The sequence below is a fragment of the Pinus tabuliformis genome, chromosome 5_2 (genome assembly GCF_031772625.1).
Source record: "Pinus tabuliformis cultivar Carrire ecotype Pingquan chromosome 5_2, CPIR1, whole genome shotgun sequence".
Lineage (NCBI taxonomy): Eukaryota > Viridiplantae > Streptophyta > Pinopsida > Pinales > Pinaceae > Pinus > Pinus tabuliformis.
The window spans coordinates 480,902,082-480,924,914 of NC_142306.1; positions in this window are offsets into that span (position 1 = coordinate 480,902,082).

Sequence of the window (22,833 nt, forward strand, 5' to 3'; positions counted from 1 at the left end):
AAATAAATAATTTATTTATCATTAATTATTATTTAGTATAATTTAATTTAAATAAGTATTTGTAAAAAAATAGAAATAGATATAAATAAATAAATTTATTAAGAGTTATTGTTTATTATTATTTATTTGTTTATTAGCACTTTAATAAGCAAGATTGGAGTACATTTAGTAGTGGCTACTATTTTTAAAATATAAATATATGCAAGTCTTTGTGGTAGAAGAGTCAATTAATTTCTCTATTTTAGATATTAATTTTATCGGAGTCAATTAAAAATATAATAATCAATTTACCTATTAATCATTATTATTTCAACCTTAACTAATATAAATTATAATTTTTTAATTTAAAAAATAAATATTTATTTTTTAATACTGTTAAAAAATTATATTTCCACAAATACCCAGATTTTCAATTTATATACCGTTATTTCTTCTCTTAAATTCCTATCAATTTCAAGTCAAGCTCAAGTTGGACAAACCCATCAAATTATTCGGAGTTAATTTGGAAAAAACGATCTTATATACATTTTTTTATAAACATAATGTCAAGGACTAATCTCCCAGCAACATTTATTTTAAAGGGTTAAAAGTAGTGCAGCGATATAATAGATATTAGGTACACAATCCAAACCATTTTAGATTTCCAGGGGATAGGCGTATCAAACTTAATTATGATGGGGCATCAAAGGGTAATCTTGGATGTGCAGGGTGGGGTGGCCTTTTTAGAGATCATATAGGGAACACACGTTGGGTGTATGCGGAATGGGGCGGAGATATGACCAATAATGAAGCGGAACTATGGGGCCTCTACAATGGTCTTCGAATTGCAGTTAGAAATGGTTATCGGAATCTTGAGGTTGAAGGGGATTCCAAAATTACAATCGATATGCTCAGCAAGTTGCGGAATGGCAAAAGGTGGGACCAAGTGGCGTCGAGCTGGCGAACAGCTGCGATCATACAAGATATTGAAGGGTTGCTTAACCAGATTGAATACACGATGACGAATCATGTTCTTCGGAATGGTAACCAAGTGGCGGATTTTCTAGCCAATTGGGGGAGCGAAGGATCCAGCAGAGTGATGGACGGGAGTTGGGCTGTATATCAGGACGACCCACGTTGGGCGGCACTACAAAACATTCTCCAAAAATATTATGATGAGGCCATCGCCTTACACGAAATTCATTAATTGTTTCCTGATTATGAATGGGAGAAGAATTGACAGGGTAGTTAAGGATGGACAGACGTTTATGAACTGTGTGGAGGGGAGTAACCGTAGGGGCGGCGATAGTAATTATCAAACGAGTGGGATGATCATCCCAAGGATAGATCTGGGTACGCCTTCGAGGACGAGAGGGAGTTGTGCTCAAAACACTGGGTACACTTCACATCATCATTCAACAGACGGGGCAAGTGTTGATGAAGATGACAGACGAGCTTTTTGTAGTAAGTTGAAAGGGTGGCGGACGAGGGGCTTCTGCTACGTATACAACCGCGAGGAGAGTAGAGGGATATTCATAGTTATTTCCTGGAGGCGAGACTGCAGCATGCAGCCATCGACAGTGTCAAGTATGGAAGGGAGTCTGGCGCAGGGAGAAGGCCGCTGGACACGAAGTAAGGGTAAGTCTGTTGAGCAGAAAGGAAAGGGTTTGCCCGAGGCGGCAGCACGAGGCAAAGGTGTTTCTGAGGAATTCTTACCGCAGATATATTTGGATATTACGGATGAATCGGACCAGGAATTTGATCTCAAAGATTACCTGGTAGATGAGGAGCCGAGGGCGACAGGAGGGAAGGTGGGTAAATGGCGGCGTCGGAGTGTTGAACCAGATGAATCAGAGGGAGGAGCCAGAAGACTTTGACGAGGACGCGGGTATAAGGCGAGGGCGAGGGCGGCCAGCGAAGGGACGAGGGACTCAGTGGGGTCGGGGAAGGTCCAGTGGAGGCGGGGGTAGAGGGAGTAGACAGTCCCGAATGGAAGACGAAGATGGAGCAGGGCGGGAGCGCAGAGGTAGAGGCAGGGGAAAGCGGGACATGAGAAGGAAGCTGAATGAAGCAGAAGCTGCTTATATTCAGGACAGTGATCCACATGTCAGGAAAATTATTGACCATTTGGAAGAGAAAGCCATGCAGGCAGCTTCGGATCCGGAAATGGAGGACTGGGAGAGTTTCATCCCTGATCCAGGACATACTAGAGGAAGGATGTCACTATATAAACAGTCTTTGCATGCTTATTGGGGCATGAAAAGACTCCTTGCTAAAGCCATGGAGCAAGTTGCAGGTGAAATGGTGGAATTAGCTCAGGGTTTCCCTAACTTTAAAAGGGAACTAAGGAATATCCAGATGACCCTGATTATGCAGGACCGCAAGATGGATAAAATGCTGCAGTTGTTCAAAGAGAATGGCTTTGAGATCAAGACTGAGAGTGGACCAAAGCTGGACACCCCGAAGAAATAGGAGCAGAACAATGTTGTCATGAGGTTTTTTGTTGTTTTCAGTTTTTGATTTTCGTAAACCTGCATGGTAATGACTCAAACACGAAACTGGTTGCTTGTGGAAGATGTAGTTGGTTATTTTGTATGGTTAGATAGTTTGGACATGTATTTTCTGTGGATGGCGGTTAAAAACTATAGATGGGTCCCGGTTTCCCTTATGGGCGGGCAATGATCTGCTCTTGTTTGTATATTTTCCTTTAAGTTGACGTAATAGAATCTCGACTCAGTTTACAAAAAAAAAAGATATAACCAACATGCCATGCTACACTTGTTTTTAAAAGCGTTAAAAGTAGGTGAGTCATATAAGTTAAAATCATTTGATTAACACAGATAGAATTTCATCCTTTATAATTAATTAAGTGAATTTTTTTAATCTTTTTCTTTTTTAGTAATGGTTCTTTTCTATTTTAAATTTAATTTTTTTTTTTTTTAATATTTTTATTTTATTTTCTAAGAATAATGATTATAAAGCTCATATGTGTTAATGTTAGAATGGTGGAAAGAAAATAATAAAGAGAAATTAATTAACAACTAAGATTAGGGTTAACATTTAATATGAGTCATTTATGTGTGAAAATAATGAAGAATATTTTTTTTTTATCAAATCTCACCCATCCACATAATTTTTGTTATTCAAACAATAAAAAATATGGAAGCTTTATTCCCAAATAGACACACCTATCCATCTTTCGTTACTAGGATATATATATTTTTTGTTTTAATTGAGAATTTCATTACCATTTAAAAGTTTAATCGTTATTTGGCATTAATGTGAATTTGCTAGTTGAATATAACCAGTAATTGTTGGTATCGCTTGGATTACATTTAAGGAATATGTCTTCACCGAATCCAAGTAGGGGACCTTAAAGTGTGGGGAATGTATAAGTATTGGTTTCACCATTAGTAATGCTACAACATTGCCTCCCTCAAGTCATCATCCATCGAAGGTAACGCCTAATAGTCCTTTAAGATTGTGTCCTTGCTTCACTAGGGATTCACATACCTTTAGCACACTCATCAACATTCCTGCTTTACCACACATAACACATGATCTATCACATTGCCAAACCATGTCATCCTCCATGAAATCCTACTATGCAACGCCTTGTTGGCCATTCGCCCTACTCAACTAATTAACCTTGGTCCTCCTAGGCTACCCACTAGTACACAATGTTACGAGTTGGTCACTAAGGATATCAAATATATAAAGTCATCGTGCACCCTTGGCCAAGTTTGTTTGACATACCCTCCATAATGCCAAAGATAATGTCACCTCGAGTAGAGTCCTTACATTCTCCCCCACTTGAATTTTTGACATCCTCGTCAATGTAATTCCATCAGCGTCTTCAATGAAAGGAATGTTTGTGAGTGAATATGCACTTATACAATTGCCACATTTGAATATGGCCTTTATAGTATTTGTTATGGAGCTAGACATTTTGTTATGCTTGTGTTCGTACCACTAAAAAAGCCTAATCATCATGCAATACTAGCATGATCTTACTAGTTGGGCATGGCCATCAATTGTTTGTATCTGACTTTGCCAAACTAACATGTCTCAATTGAACCCAACCCAAACACCTTAAAGTATGTGGAATGTTAAAGTGCTCAATTCACTATAGGCAACATTACACCATCGCCAACCAACTATAGATGATGGTGCACCATTACCTCCCTTGAGGCACCAATACTTGAATAACCAACTTCCCAACATGAGAATGTGTAGTTATCCATCTAGGCCAATACTTGATAATCCCTTAAGATCATATCCCTACTCCATGGGACGTTCACAAACCTTTAGTGCACTCATAAATGTTGTTGTGTTACCAAAGAGAGAACAGAATCCATCACATTGCTAAATCATGTGAGGGTCCAAACCATATTATGTAGCACCTCATCAATTATCCACCCTACTTAGTTAGACGAACCCTTGGTCTACCTAGCCTACACAGTAGTACATCATCATAAGCATCTTGTGGTTTCCACCCATGTTCTAATCACCAAGGTTGCCAAATATATATATTTATTGTGCACCCTTAGCCAAGTTTACCAGGAAAACCTTCTATTATGCCATTATTAATGACATCTTGAGTAGGATCCTTACAAGGGCCCCCTTAGGCTTAAGGTTAAATCAACTATACATCTACATCAAATGTAGCATACCCATCTCCCTTAATACATCAAGGGGGTGGAGGAAGAGGGGGTGTAATTTGAAATTTTCTTTCTTAGTCACAAATCTAAGGACTCATATGAGATCACCAATGTGATCTACTTATGAAGAGCTTTCCAACAACTGTTATTTTGTGTAATTTAAAGCTTGGGGAACCAAGTTATGGCCTCTTGGAGAAGTTGCACCTATGTGATATAGGGTATGTCACTTGCAAATTTGTTTTATGTGATGTGACAGCCCCTTTGGGAAAAATTTTACGTGCATTATAAATATTTCATGTATTTTGATTAAATTAAATAGGCATGATAATTGGGACACATATTCTAGAGTTTGAGGAAGGATATTGCTTTGGATTTGAAAGAACCTTGATTGGTTTCATGACATCCATTGAAGGTTGGAAAATGTGTTTTAAATAGACTGGTTTATCAAATTAATTGAGCAAGAAAGGACATAAGAACCATGCCTTCCTTGGATAAATCCACAAGGTAGAAAGGACAAAATTAAATGAAGAATGGGATGCATTGCCAATTGGGGGATAGTGAAGTCAACCAACCAGAAGTGGGGAGGAAGGGGATGATACAATAGCATTCCCTACCACCACCCAGGACAACCACTGTAGTCGAGAGGAAAGGGCGGTGACAGAGAATGTACGCCCATGTAACAAAAAAATAGTTGCAGTAGTGTGATGGGGATGATGATCACACACTCCAGAAAAGGGAGGAGAAGCATTTATAAGAGAATTATCGTCCATCACACTCTCACGCATTGAGAGAGACTAATTTCAGATACATAGATAGAAAACAAAGAACATAGGATAACAGAGGGAGAGATTCGATGGAACAAGAAAAAAGATAGAGTGCCTCAAGGAAAAGATTGAAGAAGCATTTTGTTGCACTGCAAAGGAGGAAAGAAAGGATAGTGCAGGAAGGAAAAGAATGCACAGCTTTGTGTTGGTAATAGAAGGCAAGGAGTAGAGCAAACATTTGGTTGGACATTGGGAGGTGGACGAATATCTCCTAGGTGATGGCAATAGTCTTTGGATTCCCTATAAGATTGGAGGGTGGAGATGGTTTTCTGTGGATTCCCTTGACAACTTGGGTGGAGGCTTGTTCCTTGAATTATGGTAAGGAGATTTCCTTAACCCCCTCTGCTTGTTTTCTGGATTTTACAATGGATTTTGGATTCCCAGGATTGGGTGGAACCGCTATGTGAAGGAATTGTTGAGGGTGGGCATGTTAAACCTCTGGATTCCCTCATTCAATTTAGGGTGGAGGTGATGAGCCTTTGGATTCCATGTTCCAACCTATATTGGTAGAGCCACAATTCTTATTAGAGTAGTTGAAGGGTGGAGGTGGTGGACCTCTAGATTCCATGTGAGATCTTGATTGCATGAAACTGTAGCTAGTAGGTGGAGGAAGATAGTTCTATGGAATCCCTATTTTGAAGAATTTTTTTAATCCCTTAAGCACTCATCCTCTTTGGAATCTGGCTTGGAGGTGGCAGTTGCAAGAAAGGCTTGGCTACGCCTTATCTAAGATTGGGTGGAGAGTTGAAGTCTTAGACTTAGTTTCCCATTTCTAATTGAGATAAGTAACTCGTATGTTTGACTTGTATCATGAATTTCATGTTTATGTTATTTAAGTTGAAATGGTGCCATTGAAGTATAAGATGTGATCCGGGACTTGGTTGTTTATGTGGTTGTTTGGTATGGTAGTCCATATTGTCTCAACAAAGCTCGAATAGTGTAATGAGTTCACATGTGAGAAGTTGTCTACATGTATGGCACTCAACCTTGAATCATTATGATGAATCCTTGCAGTACATAGCCTAAAATTTTGGATTAGGCAAAGCTCAGAATGAATTGATTGTTACACATATGTAAATATATCTCTGCACAAATGAAAGAACCGAATATAAACCACTGGATTGAAATCATGAACCTTATATGTGTATGGACTAATGAGACTAGCTAATCCCACCAAATAAGTGTGGCTATGGAACTATTCAGGATGGGAATGTTTGTAGTAATATATCTTTGTGTGGTAGAGAATAAAGTTGCAATTCATAGCTCAGATCTCTAAGGAATCAATAATTTATTGTCTGGCCTCTTATTTGCTGAGTTGTGTTGCTAAAAGTATGGTAATCATGACCATGAAATAACTCTAGCTTATTCAATGCATGTGATGTCATGGAATGGAATTTTTTGCCTACTTGAGGAATGTTGATTTCCTATGTATTTCCTGAGTAAATGAAAGGAATCCTATATGTATCCATGGGCTTGTTTTCTGTTTATCATTGGCTTAAGAGGCATGTAACTTTCTGAATTGATAGGAGCTTGAAATTTGTTTAATGGGCCACAATGAAAATGAATGGGAAAATCTTTATGTATGATGGATTGGACTGAGCCTTGTTGAAAGCTCATGAGAGAGACATACATCATTAAAACTCATGAAGGATAACATACATACGTACATACATGTGTGTGTGTTTAACTATCTACATATTTGAAGGTTGGGTCAAGGCTTTGGCAAGCTTAGTAGGGATAGATGGAAGGGCTTGCATATACTCTTGTTTGTTTATAGAATAAGTGTTGGAGGCCTAGGAAAAGGCTCATGATACGTGCATTAATAGTTACCAAAGTGCCAAGGGTGGAAAGAGCACCAAATTTACATATTAACAAGTGTCACAAAGTTGAAAGTCCATGGCCTAGAGGAGGTAAAAGGGGCTTTGGTTTAAGCTTTGTGTGACCAAACTCCATGACCAAGCATTGAAGAGTGGGTTCAAGGTTCATTATCAAAGATTAAAGGAGTGGCTCCCCATTGGACCATATGGCCAAGAGATAATACCAAGGGTGTACGAAGGAGGAATCCGGGGCATTGAAATCCAAGTGCTTATAGTTGTATATGTGTCTCATATTTTCTACCTAGGAGGATTAATTGGGAGCCCTAAGGGAAACTCCTGAGATTTTGTTCTTTGGGTGACTTGGCAAGTGGAGTCAGTCGGTAAGTGGTTGATATATTTGAAGGTAGAGGAACCCCCAAACCATTTATAACGTGAAATCCAAGATTATCGTGCAGTGATGGACCATGCAGGACCCATGCCCAACATGGTAGGTGATATGGCCTTAGAGTCATGTGGCAACTGGAGAGCAGGACAAATGTCATCCGATTTGAGAGTTTAGAGGGTCTAAGTGGTCTGGATTCGAGTGACATGTGGCACCCATAAAGTAGATCCACATGGAGGGTGACATCACCCTGGAGGAAAGGACCGATGATTTCACCTCAACTCTCTGTTCCTAGAAATATCTAAGGGAGTCAGGTGCAATCCTGCAGATATTTAATTCATAGGGTGAGGCAGCGAGGCAAATCCCACTTGCTCAGGTGTAAGATATTATGATTAGTGAAACTCACACAATAGAATTGAAGTGGAGGAATGCCATGTGCAGCTTCCATGTAACCCCAACAGTGGTGAATGGAGGCAGATTAGAATGGGTCAGGACGATGTGGCAAGCGTGGAGCCCATGCGAGCAGCGATAACAAATGGCATTGAGACACATGGAGAAGGTATGACAAGGGGTCCACAAAACCCCATAAGGTTCCCCCCGATAGTTTCAACAGGGAACTGCATAGGTTTCTGTTGTGATATTTTCCTGGGGTGACATGGCCATGGAGGGGCATGCACCCACCTATAGTGTGTATATAGCATGTATGTTATAGGTTGGGTATTGTGAGCCATAGAGATGGAAGAATGTGTGGCACGACGTTAATGGGTCGACAATTGTGTGGAACTGTCACATGGGTGATGACATGGCACATGAGTGGGATGAGCACATGGGTGCCATGTTGCAGGTTAGGTGATGTGGCACTATCTAATAAGCTAATCTTTGAAGGGCCCTATATTTCGATCTCAAAGTTGGATTGAGACAAATTTTATATCATCCAAAAAGTCTTGATGAGAGAAACACAATGATGTCGTTAGCTTTAAGTTTCAAGAAAGTCGAAAAAGGTCGAAAAATTTAGACCCCGTTTCAATAACTGGAATTTGGAGGTTGGGTCAACTTACTAACTACCTCCTTATACCCTTATTTGGGGCTATGGATAGTTGGGGGTATTTTATATATCAAAGCTTCAAGGTTCAACACTTGGACTGGATGGGCTTTATCATAGAAGATGTGTAGACAAAATTTTCAACTTCAAGCCTCTATGGGGGGATATTTGGTGCCTTGTTACAAAATCAACAAAGCAGTGGAACCAATGCATGGATATTGGGAGTTAGGGTGGAGCTCTAGATTTAAGTGTTCTAGCTGAGGTGGATAGAAATTGCATGTTATGTATAACATTCTTTTGTGATTTATATGTTGTTTGCAAGGATGATTTGGTATTATTGATTTTATTGAAAATGCAATGGTATGGAAAGTGTTGCTATTAAGCGTCTTGAAGGTTTGGGCATTCTATTGCTACGAGCATGGATCCTTGTTATTTCTTTAGTTTTTGCAAAACTACTTGCATGTTTTTGTGCATGATTGTTTAAATGGTGTGTTCTTTTACCCTTGGGATAGTTTTGCATGTGAACACTCATATGATATGAGGGGTTGGGTAAATCCTTGTGTTGCTTGTGTTGCATAGCATAGTTGTTTCGGTTGTTTATATATGTGTGTGTGTGTGTGTTGATGGGATGGGGCAATCCCATGGCCAATATGTTATATGACAAAGAGCCTCAATGAATTAGAGGCATAATGTTTGTGACTTTATTAGAGAGTCGGATGTTTTAAGTGCTTATTGTAGGTGTTGGTTATACAACTATAATCATGGATTATGTATTGAACCTTGCTTGTAACATTTTTAGCGCTATGATTGTTGATGGTATGTTGATTGTTTTCTTGTGCAAAGTAGGTGTTAGGTGTATAACTATGATTGAGTGGCTATATATATACATTGATTGTGAGATTGCTTATATATACATGATACATTTCATAAAAGTGAAAAATTATAAGTTATAAAATGGCATATGATGTATGTTAAAAGGATTTTAATTGACCTTTTGAGATTACAGACACCATTGATAATTTCCCTTGGTGAAGAGGCTGAACTTAATGGTTATTACTAGCCTTGACAAGAAGACTAATATTTTAAAATTTAATGATTTTTAAACTGATAATAATAGTCTCAGTCAAGAGGTTGATTTTCAGTTAATGTTGAGAGTCTAGAAAAATATTAATCTTTTAAACTGGGGAAATCACAATTGTAATTTAACTAGTATACGCATGAGCATGTGAAATTCTAATTTTTGAAATTTCCTAATCATGATTTGGATATTGAGACATGTGGCTAGTGAGAATTTGGAGATGTGTGACCAACCGCAGGGTTTGTGCTTGGTTTATCATCATGAAATGGCAGTTGGTACACCTATTTATAGTATTTCCTTAATGTACTAATAATTGAGTGTGTATGTTGCTAAGAGTTGCGCTACCCTAGCCGTCATTGCCCCTGCAGATCCTTCCCTCGACAGCCTCCTACTCTGAGGCCAACCAGACCATGCAACTCTCTAAGGAGGGAAATCCCCTCTCTTCAACGCAGCCAGGGATTGAAGAAAATGCAGAAGCCTTTGCATCTCTGATCGCAGAGAATGGTGCTCCAAGGAACAGGCCATCAGTCAATAAATTTGTAAAGAAACTCGAAAGTATCCTAGAGATTTCTCTCCCTCCAGCACTTCCAAGAAGAGAAACCATCTTTGGCAGAACGCGGACATGTTGGACAGTTCACAGGGCTATGGCCTTTACCCAAATCAGTGTAAAAATGGGTGGAAAGAAACTGGAACGCAACCACACAGGGGAAGATAGCAATTCAATTATGTGGAAGGGGATACTACACCTTTATCTTTGAAACAAAGGAGGATAGAGATCTGATATTTAGAAGTGGACCTTACTTCATGAACTCCAGAGGTTTATACCTAAATAGATGGACGCCAGACTCTGATCCGGAGATGGATGTCCCAAACGATGTGCCAGTGTGGGTCAGGCTCCCGCATCTTCCTCTCCATTGTTGGGGAGACGAATTTGTGAAGGCTATAGAAAACTTAATGGGCAAATGTATTGGCATATGTGAGCTAAAAGACAACATGCACGCGTGCGCAAAGAATATGTGTGGAAGTAGATCTCGGAAAAGACCTCCCAGAAGCAATAAAGATCAAGGTCGACTAGTGGACACACCTTCAGCAGCTGGACTACGAGAAAATACCATTTAAATGCAAGGTATGTCACGAGTATGGTCATTTTGCAAATAGGTATCTTAAAAAAGTAGAGCATGAAAATGTAGAAGAGCAAGAAAATACATGGGAACAAGTGAAAAGGAAAACACCTACCAACAAGCAGACAACATCAAATATGTATCAGTCCCAAGAAGCAAATGAAACAACCTCTCAGCCTCCAGCGAAGGTTACTCCTCCTAACCACACAACTCTGAATCCTTTTGAGCCACTAGAAGACTCCTTTGATCCACCCTCTCCCATATCCCCTCCCTCAAACCCTACCTCTTTAACTCTCATATCCACCCCAACCCTATATCCTCCCCACCTCCTCCCTTAGTGGACCGCATCCTCACTAGAAACAAAGCCAAAGAAATTCCCCAAGCCTGGGATCAGCAAAAAAAAGTGGGAAGGAAATCCAATAAAGAAATCAAAGATGAGGCAGCAGCTAAAGAAATGGCCCTAGGAACGCAACAGCCGATGGATTCATTCCTTGGGAAACAAACAGGAAGTCATGAAAAAACTCAACAAAGAGGAAAGGGAGGATCACACCAACACAACAGTAAATAATGATAGTGGTCTCTTGGAATTGTTGCAACCTTGGCACCTCCTTCAAAGTCAATGCAGCTAGAGATTTTTTATTCAAGGAACAACTAGACATATATATGATCCAAGAGACCAAACTAAACAAGCAAGAAAATCAAAAAATGATTCAAAAACTAAAAAATTATGAAGAGGTAGCGTTAGAAGCCACAGGAGCATCAGGAGGAATCAACACTATCTTGGATAAAAGAAAATGGGAACTAATGACCCAAAAAATCAGCACACGCTGAATTAGAACAGAGTTGAGGAATCTCAAAACAAAAGAACAGTATAGCATTTTAAATGTGTATTCTCCAAATCACTATAGAGAGAAAGAACAATTTTGGAAATCAGTTAAAGAAGAAATAGCAGAGAGACAAAGTGGGCACTTAATCCTAGGAGGAGACTTAAATCTTATAAGGAATACATAAGAAAAATTTGGTGGAACCTTCCACAACGATCCGTTAAGAGAAGCTCTTGAAGGAATGATAGAAGAACACAAATTAATAGACATTCCGCCAAACAATGGAAATACACTTAGAACAACAAAAGAATTGAAAAAGCAACATAAAAGAAAGGTTGGACATAATTCTTATTCATGAAAGCATAGCAGCTGCTCAGACCCTTGTGAAAATTAAAATTGTTCACAACTCAGCTTCAGATCATAAGTCGGTGGTGTTAACCTTGGGGAAACTGGAAAATCAAGGACTCCTTCCCTTTAGATATAATTCAATTTGGGATAGTAAGGAATATTTTGACAAGCAAATAAAGGACAGCTCGAAACAAAGCGTCACAGGATCTCCACAGTATGTTTGGGAAACTAAGCTAAAGAACCTAAGGATACACCTAAAAAATTGGGCAAGAGAAAATCATCTCTGGGACAAAGCCAGGAAAATCGAATTGCAAAAAAAAATGGATAACCTCTGCAAGGAAAAAGAGAACAAGGAATAAAGCCAGCAAGATTATATACAAGAAAAGGAAATATATCTGGAAATATATAAGCAAAATAGGCAAGAAGAAGAGGAAATTAGACTAAAATCAAGATGCCTCTAGCTAAAATCCAGAGACAAAAATACAGCCTTCTTTCATAATATAATGAAAATAAGGAGGCCAAAAAAATCAAATTGAACATATTCAAGTAAATGATCAAGAAATAAAAGGAGTAGAAGCAGTAAAATACGCAGCCCATAAACACTTTAAAGAACTCCTCTCAACAACTGACCAGTAGGCAGCTAATGAAGAAATTTCTCAGCATATAACAAAAAAAATAAGCGACCAGCAAAACAGGGAATTAGACAAAGAAATTACTGAGGAAGAAGTCAGAGAAGTTGTGTGGAATCTCCACCCTGATAAGGCACCAGGCCCAGATGGGTTTACAATGGCCTTTTACAGACAACATTGGGAAATTATCAGAAAAGACCTAATGATAATGCTCAAAAATGCTTTCCAGGAAAAAAAGATTGGAGGAAATACTAAATCCTCCTTTCTAGCCGTCATTCCCAAAGAACCCAATCCTACAACTTTTAACAGATATAGTCCAATCTCCCTTTGCAACTCATCTTATAAGATACTTACCAAAATCCTAGCAAACAGAATGAAAAAATTACTCCCGAAAATAATTTCAGAGAACCAAGGAGGATTTGTGCCCAAGAGGCAAATCATAGACAATGTGATAATTGTACATGAGGCTATCCACAACAATATCCAAAGAAAGGAAAGAGGAATGGTTCTGAAGTTAGATATGGCTAATGCTTTTGATAGAGCTAACCATAAATTTCTTGTAGCAGCTCTCAAAAGGTTTGGCTTTTCAACAAAATTCATAGAGATTATCTTCCAAAGCACACGAGGGCTGAGGCAAGGTTGTCCGCTTTCTCCATTCTTGTACATCATCATGGCTGAATCGCTGAGTGCTATGCTAGAAAATCAGAGAAAAGAGAAAACAATATCAGGGATCCACATTTAGAGAGGAGTCAAAGATATAAACCACTCTCTCTTTGCAGATGATACCCTTCTCATAGGCGGGGCATCCTGGATTATTTCAAAATGTTTCAAAAAAGTCTTGGATGAATTTCTCCTAGCCTCAGGAGGAACTTTAAACAACTTCAAATGCAGAATTTATTGTTGGAACACTCCAACAACAACAATGCAGCGTATCTCACAAATTCTGGAAATACCTCTACAAATAAATTGGACCCACATCACTTATCTTGGGCTACCCTTAGCAAAGGAAGTGGAAAACCAGAAGTCTGGAATAGGCAAGTGGAGAAAATGATGGGAAAAATTCAGAACTGGGGAGTGATGTGGCTCAACCTGGCAGGAAGAGTGACACTAATTAAAGCACTTCTCTCGGCCTTGCCTATATATCAGTATGCAATCATTATGGCTCCGGCAAGCGTCCACAAGCAAATGGAACTGATAATTAGAAGCTTCATCTGGCAAGGAGCAAAACAAGATAATAAAAAATTTAGCCTTGTTAAATGGGAGCAAGTTACTCTTCCCTATGAAAAAGGAGGTGTTGGTGAGGTAAATCCCCTCTGCAGACAGAGGCGATCCCACTAGCTTAAAACAGAACTAGCCACAATCAATCCACGCTGCTACGCAAGTTCCTAGTTGTACAGTAAAGGTGAATTAAGAAGACCAACCTGGAATCCAACGCTATAGTCGAAGCAGAGTTGGTGTTCCCGCTCCCTCGCTCCGGCAGGTCACAATCCTTGCGATCTTTGCAAACGGACACCTGCACATGCAAAGGAAGAAACAGATACAAGCATAAAATCCACCAAGGCACAACTATATTTCAGTCAGAAAGGAAATAAATCAACATCACCATAATAGACAATGAGATTGGAACTATAATAACAGTCGTTCATTAATTAATAATAGACAGGAAAAGTTACAACCAAGGTTCTGATGCTGAACCTTTCCTTTGGCTGGGCGAGCAGCTATATGCCTTGCAGTAGACTACCTCTCTCTCGGACTTCCGACAGCATAACCTCTCTAGCATTACTCCAACAACTCAAGAACTCAAAGCTACAGCACTTCGGAACTCATAAACTTGGAACTAGTACTCTCTAGCTTGTCTAATGCATGAGGACAAGCTTTTATAGATGAAGAAGGGAGAAAGATTCAATGCACCAGGACACCCATTGTGAATTGGCAACATCCATGAAAAGCTACTGTGGATAGATATGATGACTCTTCGAGCTTTATCAGATGGATTTTTCCCTCAAAGGAGCTCATGATCTGGGAGGAAAAATCATACAGTCGTGCTTTTAGCAAAAAACATTACTAAACTTGACTGGCGCGGGCATTGTTCTAAGACAGAGCGCCAATGATCACGCCCCTTTTTGAGGATCTGAGTTATTGGCGCGGGTCAGACATTGGGTACCTGTGCCAATGGGAAAAGGGCACTTTTCAGGGATAATTTGCAGAAGGTGTCTTGAGGGAACATGAAGTACATACTCAGGGGAACATAGTGCAAGTGTTTTTAGGCTATGTCACTGCTCACAGGTCCCGGAAAGCATCCTCCAATGTACTAAAATTGAGGCGATAGGGACGGTGACCAACGGTGACAATTTACTGTGTAACAGATGCCCCCCAAAGCATGAGGCCCGAGCGAGAGAGAGGGGTGAAATGCTTTGCAAGAACACATATAGCTGCTGCCGAGAACCTGCATTGAGAGATACTATTGATAGCTCAAATACATGATGTACGTGGTATGGTCGCAGCCATCCATAAGAGAGTACATGATAATTTAGATCCATAGTATGGACGCAGCCATCTGGGTAGGATCAATGAATTGACTCAGGTATGGTCGCAGCCATCCAGTGAATGAGTCATGTATCAGGAATCACGCCTGGATTACAACAGACAGAATCCAAGGTCTTGCGCTCCATCTCGACCCAAACAGAAGTACAAGTTCAAGCATGCGAATATGTGAGCTGAAGTCGAGCATGCGTGAACATCGTCTGATTACCAGTCAATATTTGGAACTGTTAACAGACGCGAGAGGTACCACCAATAATGACAATGGCCCTCAAGGTACTATTGGTACAATCTACGGCGTGCGAATTAGTGATCTGACGTCGAACACCCGTAGAATCATTCGATCGGAGGCCAATGATGAAAACCTCGCGTCGAACACGAAGAACCTGCCATTGAGGCATGCAGGCTCCAAGGCACCGGAAGGGAGTCTCTAGATCAGCTTCCTGGATAATGAGCTGAAGTCGACAGGAAGTGACCTTGATCGAAGGTGGGCCATAATGTTTCCCACATCATCGACACGAGACAGAGAGATGATGTTGTGAATCAAAATTGTATGAGCTATCAGAGGGAGGTTGTTTCTTTGCAAAGGTCAACTTCTCTTGAACATACCGGCGGCACTAGAGTGGAGTTGGCAGTATTTGACATCGACGGATCAGAGGTCATAGTGACGAGGCAATGAGCAGATGAGAGGTCAAATAGGATTACCCAATCCCACGGAGGCAAATGAAAAATAAGATGAGATGTCCCCACCCAGACACGAAAGCAGAGGAGTGCCATGTTCAAGAGTGACATACTGCCGACACAACAATAATTATGGTTCCAAAATTTCTTTTCCCCCACCATTTCTGGCGAGTACCCCTATTATTTTTAACAAGCTTGATGGGGATAGCATATGCTTGTGGTGCGTCATTTCGACAAGATCCGATGTCATTAGGTTTTAACGAGTCTGACAAAGGAAGAACTCGGCGTCTTTTCATGTTTAGAGAGTTTGAAAAGACAGCAAAAAGGAAACTCCAGGGGTGTCCTTTTTCGTAAAGTTGTGTCTCTCGGGCCCGAAAAAGTATAAAATAATACCCGAAAGAACCGCCCGATCATTACGATCGAGGAGTACTTTTCATGAATAGTGATTTTGACCTGAAAAAGTAAAAAAGTGATCAAGACCACGTCGTTTCGTAACCATTAACGAGTCCGAAACGACAAAAACCCGGTAATCTTTTTAAGTTTTAACGGTCGACAAAAAGAACTTAAAACGACCGCCCCTTATTAACGTTTAACGAGTCAAGAGGGAAAACTCGGCAATCTTTTCGTTTTTAAACGGTCAGAAAAGAGCTGAAAGCGGACCTTCATTTTTATTCTCTTTAACGAGTCAAAAAGGAAAAATACTCGGCAATCTTTTCATATTTTACGAGTTAGAAAAGAGCTTAAAGGTGACTCGTCCTAGAGGAACGAGTGGTATAAAGGGTAGCAACTGGTTCCGGTAATGGTGGAACTGCTCAAAACACGTAATGGTCAAGAGGCTGGCTAATACAAACCACTCATCGCTGCGGTTCCTCAGGAAAGGATAAACAACCAAGTGAAAGCATATGATCGGCCAAAGAGATGGTGGCGATGGAATGAAACAACCAAGGCTCATCTAGCAGAATTTAGCAGATAAAAGGCAATCACGGGATGTAAATCAGGTATGGGTTCATTTTTACACAAGCTTGAACCATGGAGAACTCTGCTTGGATTCAGTTTCATGTTTACACAAGCTTGAAACGAAAAAACCATGCTTGTTATAAATTTGCATGCCCCCAGCATGATAATGCAAATCGAGGTACATGCCCCCCAAGCTTCATGGCATTCACGGAGTGGATGGAATGAAGGTTCACTCTCGAGATCTGTGAAAGACTCGACTTGTATTTTACGAGATCTTAATCAAAAGACTCGATTTGGAAAGGGAGTTGTTTCATTTTTTAATGAGGTTGACACAGTAAAAGAACTATCCTCATAACCCTTATTTCATTTTTTAATGAGCTTGACATAAGATCAGGAACTATGCTCCGTCTTATGTTTATTTTTTAACGAGCATGAACTACGTGCTAAAACTGCTCGAATCTTGCGTTTATTTTTTAACGAGCATGAACTGTGTGCTAAAACTGCTCGAATCTCCAGTCATATGATAAGAATGTCTCACGTAAGATTCCATTTTTAAGGGAGCTTGCGCCTTACAAAGCTATGCCCCGAATCCTTTCTTTATGCAAGTTCGGAAACGACTAATCCTACGAGTTTAAAGGGTTAGACCTACAGGTTTAAAGGGAGGACCTAAAAATTTAAAAAATAAATAGCCGCCCCTTGCTTGCAATAAAAAAGGTTTGCATGCCCCCAGGCATAAAATAGAGTTTCGAGGTCTCCCTCTATTCGAGCTGACAAAACATTTGTTTTATCAGGAAGGGTTGCCTTCTATTCGAGCTGACAAAACATTTGTTTTATCAGGAAAGGCACTACCTCTTACAGGTTACCCAAAGATTGTTCTGTTGCAAATAGCACACTTCTTTGGCGATGTCTACCGAGATAAACAAAGGTGAGTGACCCTGTTCCGTCAAACACATAACTTTGACAAAAGAATCTTATTCTAGAACAACCCCTCTTCCAATCACGGACGGGGTACGGACTAGTCATATTCTCTCGCGGAAACCTACTCTATACCCAAAGTTTTCTCTGCCCGAAGCAGACCAGGATGCATGCCCCCTGGGTTCCAGTTACATCCTTCCGAATTACTCGCGCTCATCGGGAAGAAGGACTGGGGGTGGAGACATTTCTTGCAGTGATAATATCATCTGAGGATGGAATTTCTGAAGGCAAAACCGGGTCAACTGTCATCTGGACCTTTTGAAAGACCGGGTCACTTGTCATCTGGACCTTTGGACTTTCATCTGGTTTGGATTCAGGTGGTTCATCTTTGATGACAAACATTTCCGGAACAAAGTGGTGTATAGACGACGAGGGTAAATCAACAGCGTTTCCGACCAGGGACTGGTCTGGAACAGGCTGAAAATCAACACTCTTTCCGACCAGGGACTGGTCTGGAACAGGCCGTAAAGCAACACTCTTTCCGACCAGGGACTGGTCTGGAACAGGCTGAGCAACACTCTTTCCGACCAGGTACTGGTCTGGAACAGGCTGAGCACAGCCAGGTTCGGGAAGAGAAAGCTGGACCAAAGAGGAATCAGGCTTGATTTCTTGGTCAGCAGGGGAACGTTCTGCAATTGCAGAGAGACGTCGATAACCAGCAGGAAGTTGAGTTGAGGGAGCTGTAAGACTTTCCAATACAATAGAGGCTCTATCCATGAATGGACAAAGGTGAAGGGGATGATTGCCTTCACAAAGTCTACAGGGGATTCGAATCTTCCCTTTTCCCTTAACATTTCCAGCTGATAGGGTAGCATCACCATGATCTCCAGAGGATGATGCAGGGCGGTCCCGATCGTGAGCCCATACTTCTAAGACCCTGGGGATGCCAGGACAATCGCGAAGAAGATGGTCTTCCTTGCATAATCTACAAGGAAATTTAGTCTTCCGCTGCGGAGCAGGAGGAGACTTTACTTCAGTTATATTCGGGGTAGATGGGACCTTTGTTTTGGGAGACTTCTTCTTTTTGGTCTTCTTCTTCTTCTTCTTAGCCACCTGGTTACTTAAATCCAGAGTTTCACCAGGCGAAGTAGAAGATGAGGACGCAGCAGTAGGCGAAGAAGGACAGGGATCCACCTTGGAATCAAAACGACGTTGCTCGGGTGGAGGAGGTGGTGGTGGAACAGGAGTTATCACACTCGAGACCACTGAGTTTGAGAACACCCATACGGGTAAACCGATGGTGAACCCAGGCAAAGACAAAGTTGCTATATACTGGACACCGACATTTCTGACAGAAGGAATCGGACCAGCCGGAGGACCACCTTGGCCGGTGGGCTCAGGGAAGGATGCCATTTGAGCGAGAAAGAATGCTACTCAAGCTAACGCAAGCAAAATTTAACCGGGTTATATGTGATCGTGGTCAAATAAATTTTAAGACACTGAACTTTGAACTTGACCTTTTCACTTTTTAAGAGTCGAGAAAAGGACGAAAAGATGACTCTAGTCTCCTTCGAATATTTAATGAGCATGAAGTGACAAGACGCTCACAGGCACCTTTTCGTTTAAGGAGTCCGAAAAGGATCAAAAGTGACTGCTCTGGAATTCTAGGTAGAGGGTGTGCCAAACTTTTCGCAAAACCACAGAATACTTTTTAGGGTACGGGTGGTCAATCTTCGTGAATGTTGTGTTCACTGCATTGCGAATCGTAGGGCGGCCGACACGGCTTCCTATGGATAAAGGCTTTATTCCTATAGGGGTCTCCCAATATATACGCGACGGTACGTGGGAGCACAGTCCGTATTGGCACTTATCGTTTCACCGTGGAGGAATCACCCAACCACTCGACGGTAAGCTACCAGGTTTAACGACGCCGGAACACGTCTCTAACCTAGACCTCTAGAATGTTTGCGTTATGTTCCAATGCGTTGTTAGGTTTATTGAGTTTATTTTATAGTTTATCTTCAATTATGTTTCAGTTTTTTGGTCCTACCGTATGTGGTCTCTCCAAACTTGCTAAATGCAATCTATATGCCAAAATTATATCGTTGCATTCGATGAATTCTACCTACAGAAGAGTAGAGATTTTTTTTTGACACAAACAAAATGATCATCAAGCAAATAACAAAGGTCCTAATGCAGCTAATAACAAGAAATAAAAGTTTTTTCTTTTTCTTTTTAAAAGCGACAAATAACAATAAATGCTAACTAATATAATGCAAAAAGCTCTTTTGTTTTTTGATTTTTAAGATGGCATAATGCATGTAAACAAACCTCAAGAGATATCCACGAGTACAAACACAATTCACTCAATGGACACAGAACCAATTCAGAAACATGAAGATGAACTGTCAAAGCAAAGGAAAACACAAAGACGTTCAATGAACCATGTGATCTAAGTTCAAATGAAGTCAAGCAAGATCCAAGCAAGCTAGAAGTGAATCACTAGATGAGTGCGGAAAACAATCGAGAAGCTGACTGGATGATCAAACCACAACGTCCCACAGAAGGCTCGACATGCACAGCCACTAGGTACTCTAGGGCTGGGATACAAAATCGATAGAAATAAGCAAACAACTGAAGGATGAAAGTAACAACCAGTCACACAGAGGTCCAACACACTTCCAGAAGCAGCAAAAGATAGGGAAGAACAAAAAATCCGAGTTTAAGGAGCTTTCAACTATCAAACTGGCAAAATTCACAGAGATGGCGCGACTGTGAAACTGCAACTCGCGCTAACAATTAATTGGCGCGGGTTCCTATGGAGCAACATGCGCCAACTGGCGCGACTGTCAGAAGAAAAAACGCGCCAGCCGCGTTTACTGACCCTGACTGACAGTGCCCAGAAGAACCAAACAGTAGATAGCAATTTCAAAAGTGGCCCAGAAAGTTCATTAACTCAGGCAAGCGAGAGAAAACTAATCATGCAAGACAAACTCCAAATAGCTTCTCCCCAGTGGAGTCGCCAAATTGTTGGTGAGGTAAATCCCCTCTGCGGACAGAGGCGATCCCACTAGCTTAAAACAGAACTAGCCACAATCAATCCACGCTGCTACGCAAGTTCCTAGTTGTACAGTAAAGGTGAATTAAGAAGACCAACCTGGAATCCAATGCTATAGTCGAAGCAGAGTTGGTGTTCCCGCTCCCTCGCTCCGGCAGGTCACAATCCTTGCGATCTTTGCAAACGGACACCTGCACATGCAAAGGAAGAAACAGATACAAGCATAAAATCCACCAAGGCACAACTATATTTCAGTCAGAAAGGAAATAAATCAACATCACCATAATAGACAATGAGATTGGAACTATAATAACAGTCGTTCATTAATTAATAATAGACAGGAAAAGTTACAACCAAGGTTCTGACGCTGAACCTTTCCTCTGGCTGGGCGAGCAGCTATATGCCTTGCAGTAGACTACCTCTCTCTCGGACTTCCGACAGCATAACCTCTCTAGCATTACTCCAACAACTCAAGAACTCAAAGCTACAGCACTTCGGAACTCATAAACTTGGAACTAGTACTCTCTAGCTTGTCTAATGCATGAGGACAAGCTTTTATAGATGAAGAAGGGAGAAAGATTCAATGCACCAGGACACCCATTGTGAATTGGCAACATCCATGAAAAGCTACTGTGGATAGATATGATGACTCTTCGAGCTTTATCAAATGGATTTTTCCCTCAAAGGAGCTCATGATCTGGGAGGAAAAATCATACAGTCGTGCTTTTAGCAAAAAACATTACTAAACTTGACTGGCGCGGGCATTGTTCTAAGACAGAGCGCCAATGATCGCGCCCCTTTTTGAGGATCTGAGTTATTGGCGCGGGTCAGACATTGGGTACCTGCGCCAATGGGAAAAGGGCACTTTTCAGGGATAATTTGCAGAAGGTGTCTTGAGGGAACATGAAGTACATACTCAGGGGAACATAGTGCAAGTGTTTTTAGGCTATGTCACTGCTCACAGGTCCCGGAAAGCATCCTCCAATGTACTAAAATTGAGGCGATAGGGACGGTGACCAACGGTGACAATTTACTGTGTAACAGGAGGTATAGCAATAAGACTGCCAGGACTAATGAACATTGCCATAGGGACAAAAATTATCTGGAGAATGATAAATGGGAACAACCACTGGTGGGAAAAAGTACTAACAATGAAATACTTGAATGGTCATAGAACAAAGTTGCTCACTGATACTATTCCACACAGGCCATGCACCCAAATCTAGAAATTGGTTAAAAGGATAATTCCTCTTATTAGAGATCAAATATCCAAAAATCCAGGGAATGGCAAAACAATTTCTATCTGGGAGGATAGAATAATGGGGAAAACCCCTTAAATCAACAACAAAATTTAAGGGGACTTCAGAGATGGATGGAAGAGTAAAGTTTTAACACACTTTATTCTATTTCAGATTGGGATCAGAATAGCTGGGTTAGATGGAAAAATCTGGCCACTCCATCAAGACTTAAAAGTCAGTGGGAAATTTTAAAAGTCCATTTGGCCGAGGTTGCGCCCATCAACATAGAAGAGCGGGATGACTTTGTTTGGGACCCAAATGGAGGGGACTACACAGCGAAATTGAGGTACAACCTCCTCCAAAACCTTCACAATCAAAATGACTGGAGTCTTTGGAAGGCAGCATGGAATTCAGAGAGTCTACCCAAAATTAAATTCTTCACCTTTTGGAAGGCAGCATGGAATTCAGAGAGTCTGCCCAAAATTAAATTCTTCACCTAGACCCTTCTCAAAGGTAAAATTCTTACCTTTGAAAATAAAAATAAAAAAGGAATGCAAGGGCCCTCAAAATGTGTCATGTGCCAAAAGGAGGAAGAAACTATCCAACACCTCTTCGTTAACTGTATGGTGGCGAGAGAGCACTAGAAACAGGCAACAAGTCCTTTGGAAATAAACATAAATCCAACAATCCAATCGATAATTATTCATAAAAACTGGGATAAAAGCTACCCATATACAA